Genomic DNA, 8,525 nt, shown 5'->3' with positions numbered 1-8,525 from the left:
AAACTGATGACGTCCTTTTCCGGACACTGCCGAAAACTACCGATCTTACATTCGGTTTGTTGACTGAAGTTTGGACGAAACCTTACCGGCCACAGAAAAGGTGCGCAAAAAAAAAAAGTTAAGTGAAAGTGATTGTCTGTGAAAACAGGTGAGTAATCTGTGACGGATTCTATAAACGATATTCATAACCATCGTTTTATGTTAAGTCAAGCATCCATTGTTGAAAACAATCGGAGCGTAAAGGTGAGGCCAGTGCGCGAGTGACTGTCAGGTGCTTGGAATTTGAGGGCATGCCTGCCCTTTGGCAACTTTCCGATTCCCTGGCACAGTGGACGTGGACAGGGGACGTGACCACTAGTAACAATAGATAGATGCTGACATTGCAGTGTGAATGTGCGCCCACATCCACCCGCTTCCCACCCCCACCCGGCGCGTACTCAGCGCACACACCTTTTTTTTTTCTTTTGTTGAACTTGATATTGAAATGATTTGTATGATTGGCCTTGGGGTCCGTCTGTTGCTGGTGAACACCGTGAATGCGCATGTGTGTGTGTGTGTTGTGTTCTGTGTGTGTGCATTGCGATGTGTGTGCGCCTGTGTGTGTGTATGTGTGTGTGTTTTGAGGTGTGTGGGTATGTGTGTGTGTGTGCGCGCGCGACCGAGCGAGTAAGCGCGCACTTACTAGCTCTTTTTTTTTTTTTTTAAGTCTTTAGCCTCAGTCCCTGGTTAGGGTGAGGGCTGGATGTAAAAAAGCGTGTTACTTGCTTTTACCCACAGTGATAAAGATTTTGTCTTGTCATGTCTTGTCACGTATACATGTGTGCATTCCACCAGTTAGCAACATGGACTACATGCTATAGTGTGGATTATGAGAAAATGAGGAGAATGGATACTTCAGTTTTGAGAATGGATATATAAAATTACAATCGATCAACAAATAACATCAACATGTTTATGTACATTTACTTACAGAATGAGGTACAGTTTAATCATTTTTACTTACAGGACTTTGCATTTAAATTGATTGACAAATAACATATTAACATGATATTGAAAATTTACAAACAGAATGAGGAACTGTTTAATCATCTTTAATTACAGAACTTTGTATTTAAACACTATACTTCTATATCATCAGTTTTTCATGTGTACATCAATGCAGATAACATGCATTTTCTACCCAGGATTTGGACAGCCAAATGGTTAGGCTTGCTGCATATATGTATTTTGTATGTTTCCAAAAGCCCACCAGTTTACTGAATCATTCCATTTATGATATATAGTTTCACTCTTTATATGTATATTGTTTGTTACTATATAACCAGTCCATTTATGGTATATAGTTTCACTCTTTATGTGTATATTGTTTGTTACTATATAACCAGTCCATTTATGATATATAGTTTCACTCTTTATATTTATATTGTTTGTTACTATATAACTCTTGAATAGTCCAGGTGAAGACATCAGGGCCTTCATTCATTTCACTCTCTACAGTGTACATGAAAAACAAAAGTGAAATAGAAGGGGCATACATAATGTATACATGTTAAATGAGAGAACATTCAAATAATGTACAGTACACTTGAGCATGTTTTACACCAAAGGATGCCAGATATCAATCATTATCATCATCATCATCATTATTGTTATTATTATAGTCACTATTTTCATCATGATTATTATCATTTTTTTATTTTTTTTATTATTATTGTCATTGTTGTTGTCCTTCTTCTTCTTAATAGTGTTATTATTATTAAATAAAAATCAAAGCACTTCTGTTTCCTGTCTTCATTTTCAAATGATGCCAGGGTTTAAAGTCCACAAAATCTGTATCGTAGTGACCTGGCAGTTGTGTCAGTGGTGGGCTGTTGATGTAAGGCTTGACCCAGATTCAAACAGGCGACTGTTGGCCGCCCTTCTTTCTCTGTTTCTGGACCTTGCAGTTGGAATGAACCTCCTCTTTCACTTCGTCAAGTCTCCACACTCAGCTCTTTCAAGTCTGGCCTTAAAACCCACCTCTTCCCAAAATAGCCTCCCTTCCCTGCCTCTTCCTTGTCTTCAGCTTCTCCAGTTTTAGAGTTATGCATGCGTGTGAATGACTGGTGCTAAAGCGCTATGATTTGTCCCTGCACAAGATTTGGCTCTATATAAATACCATTATTATTATTATTATTATCATTATTAAGGGCATTGTGGTATATGCTCTGTGGTCATACATCAGCCTATTATTTCCCTCACATTTTTTGCTTTTTGGGTTTTTTTTGTTTTGTTTGTTTTTGTTTTTTGTTTTTTGGGGTTTTTTTTTTATCTAGAGTCTTTAAAAATCAGATCTGGAGTAGCAGTATATCATGATTTGTGTGGTTCACTCAGTCAATAGTTTTGACCCCAGCATAATACAGAAACTTGAAAACGAGAGCAGACTTGATTAAGATTTGAATAAGAATAAGATTGCATGTTGTGCATCCATTTTCAGAATAGGGAGGCACATTGTCACCTTTAGTCTTTGCCATTAGCCTGTACATTATTTATAAGTAAAAAAAAAAAAACAGAAGAAAAAAAGGGTTTTTAAAAGGGCAGTAAAAGTTATCCATAGTTCTGGAGAAAGAGTTTCAAATTAATTGTAATACTTGAGTAGTGACAGTGAAAGAATCATATCTTGCATTTAATTTTAAAAGATATTTTTCTTAATTGTAATACTTCAGAAGTGACATTGAAAGAATCATATCTTGCATTTAATTAAAAAAAATTTTTTTCTTAATTGTAATACTTCAGAAGTGACATTGAAAGAATTATATCTTGCATATATATTTAAAAGATATTTTTCTTAATTGTAATACTTCAGAAGTGACAGTGAAAGAATTCTGTCTTGCTTTTGACTTTAAAAGTTATTTTTCTTAATTGTAATACTTTAGAAGTGACAAGGAAAGAAATCCGTCTTGCTTTTAATCTTAAAAGATTTTTTGTTCTCTCCAGCTTTGAACAGTACAGTGGCAATAATACTATGTAATCCAGCTCTTACTATAACAATGTATAATTGTTAAAGTGCTGAATTTATAGAAATAAAGAACTTTGTATATATTTGTAGTTGTACTAGTTTAGCACAGTGAATACACATCAAAGTGCATGACTTTTTTAAAGTATTGTTTTTACTCTGGCCTAGAGTATTTTCAGTTTCACTACAATAATCAGACCACTGAGATTGAGCGTTTTGATAAAAGTAAAACCAAGTGTGGCAGAGGGACAGATTCCTAATCTTTCAAGATACTGACCATTACTCTACAGCATATTGTGTAAGTACATTGTACAGTGCATTAGTATCAGGGTAAAGTTTTGTGTGTGACTAGTGCCATGTTCCATTTTGTAGTTCACTTTTATTAGATCAGCAAATGAAAATATTTTTGCAACAAATATTCTTCATAATGCATTTCATAAGATAAATTTCATTTGATTGTGTGCATTGTTCACATAGGCACCACTCTTGTAATGTTGTATGCTTTGTAGAAACTTTGAAAAATTTATGCAACACTCCATATTCAGTATAGATAGATAGATTAGTTGGTAGGTAGGTAGGTAGATAGATCGATAGGTAGATAGATAGATTGGTTGGTAGGTTGGTATATCATGTGATGTAGTCTGGTTTTGGAGAAACTGGGCCTTCATGAGGAAAAGAATTGGTATTGTAGCAAATCATCTAGATCTATACAGATCTCTCTCTCTCTGTCTCTGCCTCTCTCTCTGTCTCTGTCTGTCTGTCTCTGTCTCTCTCTCTGTTTCTCTCTCACACACACTTTCTCTCACTCTCTCTGTGTTAATCTTAGTATCTATCTATCTATCTAGATTTATGCAAATGATATTACATTAGATCTTGAAAAGAAAAGAAAAAAAACTTAATCATCTTTCTTCTCTTCTTTTTTTCATAGCTGAGTTATTCATTTTGTTTTTTAAAGTTTACAATCTAGTTAGATAAATGATTTTATTATTTCAAAGTTTACAGTTTATCTATCTATTTGTCTGTCTATCTGTCTATCTATCTATCTGTCTATCTATCTATAGAGCTGTCTATCTATCTGTTTTAGAAGTGTCTGTTTGTTTATCTGTCTGTCTATCTGCTATTCTTTCAGTACATACTATCTATATGATCGGTTGATAGATAGATCAATATAGGTATTAGACTATTACAGCAACATAGTAGTTTGCCTGGAGAAAAAAAAAACACACCAAAATTATGTATATATATAATCATCAAAATGTTGAATTTTAGATTGTTTTTAAACATCTGACATTCAGGCGACAGCTGCTTTGTAATGGACACACTGGAACAATGTGACATCTGTCAGCAGTACATAAACTTTACTTTTGTTGTGTAAACAGTACAGCTACAATACACCAGTGAAAACGCAAATGCTGAAGGCAAGAGGCCACAGGATGGACATTTTCCACATCTGTGCACGGTCACACATAATGATGTATACTGTATCAAACATCTGTGCACGGTCACACATAATGATGTATACTGTATCAGGTCACATTTGCTGATTGCCTGGGTTTTTTTTTTTGGTGTGTTTAAATCACTTTTTCTTTGTAAAGTTCCACTAACAGATTCTGTCTCTGTCTGTTTATCCATCTGTCTGTGTCATGTTTCAGTTTGTTTGTTTGTCTGTCTGTCTGTCTGTGTGTCATTGCTTCTGTCTGCCTGTCGTCAATGAAAACCCAACAAGTACATGTACACTGAATTCATAACCTATGTACAAACAGACATCATTATGTCATTTCACAATGAAAACCCAACAAGTACATGTACACTGAATTCATAACCTATGTACAAACAGACATCATTATGTCATTTCAAATTTACACTGCTGATGTGTCTGTCCCCTCCCTCTCTCTCTGTCTGTCATTCTGTCTGTCTGTCTGTCATTCTGTCTGTCATTCTCTCTGTCTGTCATTCTGTCTGTCTGTCTGTCTGTCATTCTGTCTGTCTGTCTGTCTGTCTGTCTCTCTAATTAAATTTCAAATTTACACTTTATCTGTCTGTCCCTCCTTCTCTCCCCCCCCCCTCTCTCTCTCCCCCCCCCCCCTCTCTCACTCCCTCTCTCACTGTCTCCCCCCTCTCTCTCACTCCCTCTCTCCCCTCCCCTCTCTCTCCCCCCCCCTCTCCCCCCCCCCACACCCCCCACGCCCCTCCCTCTCTCTCTCTCTCACGTGTCAATGTTTTAATTACAGACTTCATTGAAGTGTGGATCAATGTGTGGGACAGGCATCTGTCCTTTGTTTCCCTTTTAATCTGAAGCAGATTTGGTGTGGGTATGATAAATCAATGTTGACTGGTCTGCATGCTTGGCACCTCTTTTAAACTGTACACATAGAATGGTAAATTAAAAGACAGTTTGGACAGTTTTTCACCCGCAAGACATCTCTCTCTCTCTCTCTCTCTCTCTCTCTCTCTCTCTCTCTCTCTCTATGTGTGTGTGTGTGTGTGTGTGTGTGTGTGTGTGTGTGTGTGTGTGTGTTGTTTCTCTCTTTTAGTCGTTCTCCTTACCTCCAAAAACAGAGAATGGTTTTGTACATGGTGGGGTAAAAACTGTGAATACATGTAAAAGTCCACTCAAGCATACATGTATACATATAAGTGCACTTGAAAAGTTGCAGCCAACAAATGCAGAAGACGACGAAAAAGGAATCTTCATAGCTGTGTAAATGCCTTGGTAAAAGCTATACTTTTGTTGTACAAGGTACCTTGTAGACCTGTATGGGAACAAAGACCACATGCTAACAACATTCATTTTGCGTACACATAGGTGCATGTACACGCACGCAAGCACGCACGCACGCACACACGCACACACACAAACGCACACACACTAACACACACACACACACACACACACACACACACACACACACACACACACACACACACACACACACACACTTTCCCAGCAGAAAACCTGGCTGGTTGTCTGTACCTCATGATCAGTAACAGAAGGCACAATAATATCGTCTGTTCTCTGTCTCTTTCCGTATCTGTCTTTCTCTTTCTTGTCTCAGTCTCTCTGTGCCTGTCTATTTGTCTGTCTGTCTGTCTCTCTCTTTCACCATGCTCTCTTTATCTGCATGCATGTCTATCGCTTGCTTGTCTCTCTGTCTATTTGTCTGTCTCTCCTACTCCAGCCCTCCCCCTCCCTCCTCCCTCTTTGACCTCCCCTCTCTGATTCCCCCTCCTCTCTCTGATTCCCCCTCCTCTCTCTGATTCCCCCTCCCTCCTCCCTCTTTGACCTCCTCTCTCTGATTCCCCCTCCTCTCTCTGATTCCCCCTCCTCTCTCTGATTCCCCCTCCTCTGTCTGATTCACCCTCCTCTCTCTGATTCCCCCTCCCTCCTCCCTCTTTGACCTCCTCTCTCTGATTCCCCCTCCTCTCTCTGATTCCCCCTCCTCTCTCTGATTCCCCCTCCTCTCTCTGATTCCCCCTCCCTCCTCCCTCTTTGACCTCCTCTCTCTGATTCACCCTCCCTCCTCCCTCTTTGACCTCCTCTCTCTGATTCCCCCTCCTCTCTCTGATTCCCCCTCCTCTCTCTGATTCCCCCTCCCTCCTCCCTCTTTGACCTCCTCTCTCAGATTCCCCCTCCTCTCTCTGATTCACCCTCCTCTCTCTGATTCCCCCTCCTCTCTCTGATTCCCCCTCCCTCCTCCCTCTTTGACCTCCTCTCTCTGATTCACCCTCCCTCCTCCCTCTTTGACCTCCTCTCTCTGATTCCCCCTCCTCTCTCTGATTCCCCCTCCTCTCTCTGATTCCCCCTCCCTCCTCCCTCTTTGACCTCCTCTCTCAGATTCCCCCTCCTCTCTCTGATTCACCCTCCTCTCTCTGATTCCCCCTCCCTCCTCCCTCTTTGACCTCCTCTGTCTGATTCCCCCTCCTCTCTCTGATTCACCCTCCCCTCTCTGATTCACCCTCCTCTCTCTGATTCACCCTCCTCTCTCTGATTCCCCCTCCTCTCTCTGATTCACCCTCCCCTCTCTGATTCACCCTCCTCTCTCTGATTCACCCTCCCCTCTCTGATTCACCCTCCTCTCTCTGATTCACCCTCCTCTCTCTGATTCACCCTCCTCTCTCTGATTCACCCTCCTCTCTCTGATTCCCCCTCCCTCCTCCCTCTTTGACCTCCCCTCTCTGATTCACCCTCCTCTCTCTGATTCACCCTCCTCTCTCTGATTCACCCTCCCCTCTCTGATTCACTTCTAGATCCTCTCTCTGATTCACCCTCCCTCCTCCCTCTTTGACCTCCTCTCTCTGATTCCCCCTCCTCTCTCTGATTCCCCCTCCTCTCTCTGATTCCCCCTCCCTCCTCCCTCTTTAACCTCCCCTCTCTGATTCACCCTCCTCTCTCTGATTCACCCTCCTCTCTCTGATTCCCCCTCCCTCCTCCCTCTTTGACCTCCTGTCTGATTCCCCCTCCTCTCTCTGATTCCCCCTCCTCTCTCTGATTCCCCCTCCTCTCTCTGATTCCCCCTCCCTCCTCCCTCTTTGACCTCCTCTCTCTGATTCACCCTCCCTCCTCCCTCTTTGACCTCCTCTCTCTGATTCCCCCTCCTCTCTCTGATTCCCCCTCCTCTCTCTGATTCCCCCTCCCTCCTCCCTCTTTGACCTCCTCTCTCAGATTCCCCCTCCTCTCTCTGATTCACCCTCCTCTCTCTGATTCCCCCTCCCTCCTCCCTCTTTAACCTCCCCTCTCTGATTCACCCTCCTCTCTCTGATTCACCCTCCTCTCTCTGATTCCCCCTCCCTCCTCCCTCTTTGACCTCCTGTCTGATTCCCCCTCCTCTCTCTGATTCACCCTCCTCTCTCTGATTCACCCTCCCCTCTCTGATTCACTTCTAGATCCTCTCTCTGATTCACCCTCCCTCCTCTCTCTTTGACCTCCTCTCTCTGATTCTCTGATTCCCCCTCCTCTCTCTGATTCCCCCTCCTCTCTCTGATTCCCCCTCCTCTCTCTGATTCACCCTCCCTCCTCCCTCTTTGACCTCCTCTCTCTGATTCACCCTCCCTCCTCCCTCTTTGACCTCCTCTTTCTGATTCACCCTCCTCTCTCTGATTCCCCCTCCCTCCTCCCTCTTTAACCTCCCCTCTCTGATTCACCCTCCTCTCTCTGATTCCCCCTCCCTCCTCCCTCTTTGACCTCCTCTCTCTGATTCCCCCTCCCTCCTCCCTCTTTGACCTCCCCTCTCTGATTCCCCCTCCTCTCTCTGATTCCCCCTCCTCTCTCTGATTCCCCCTCCCTCTTTGACCTCCCCTCTCTGATTCACCCTCCCTCCTCCCTCTTTGACCTCCTCTCTCTGATTCACCCTCCTCTCTCTGATTCCCCCTCCTCTCTCTGATTCACCCTCCTCTCTCTGATTCCCCCTCCCTCCTCCCTCTTTGACCTCCCCTCTCTGATTCACCCTCCCCTCTCTGATTCCCCCTCCCCTCTCTGATTCACCCTCCCCTCTCTGATTCACTTCTAGATCCTCTCTCTGATTCCCCCTCC

General features: G+C 42.7%; 1 protein-coding gene across 2 annotated transcripts in view; it reads left to right on the top strand.

Moving 5' to 3' along the window:
• The first annotated feature begins 72 nt into the window (after positions 1-72).
• Positions 73-8,525, top strand: part of LOC143301269 (CD151 antigen-like) — an 85,003-nt gene continuing 76,550 nt past the window's right edge. The window contains exon 1 of one of the 2 annotated variants that reach the window (XM_076615426.1): positions 73-148. The gene's annotated coding sequence lies outside the window, so the exon portion shown is untranslated. The remainder of the gene's footprint in view (positions 149-8,525) is intronic. The other variant, XM_076615427.1, reaches the window with a different exon arrangement.

This window comes from Babylonia areolata, chromosome 27 (genome assembly GCF_041734735.1).
Source record: "Babylonia areolata isolate BAREFJ2019XMU chromosome 27, ASM4173473v1, whole genome shotgun sequence".
NCBI classification, from domain to species: domain Eukaryota; kingdom Metazoa; phylum Mollusca; class Gastropoda; order Neogastropoda; family Buccinidae; genus Babylonia; species Babylonia areolata.
This window is presented reverse-complemented; position numbering and strand designations above follow the sequence as displayed.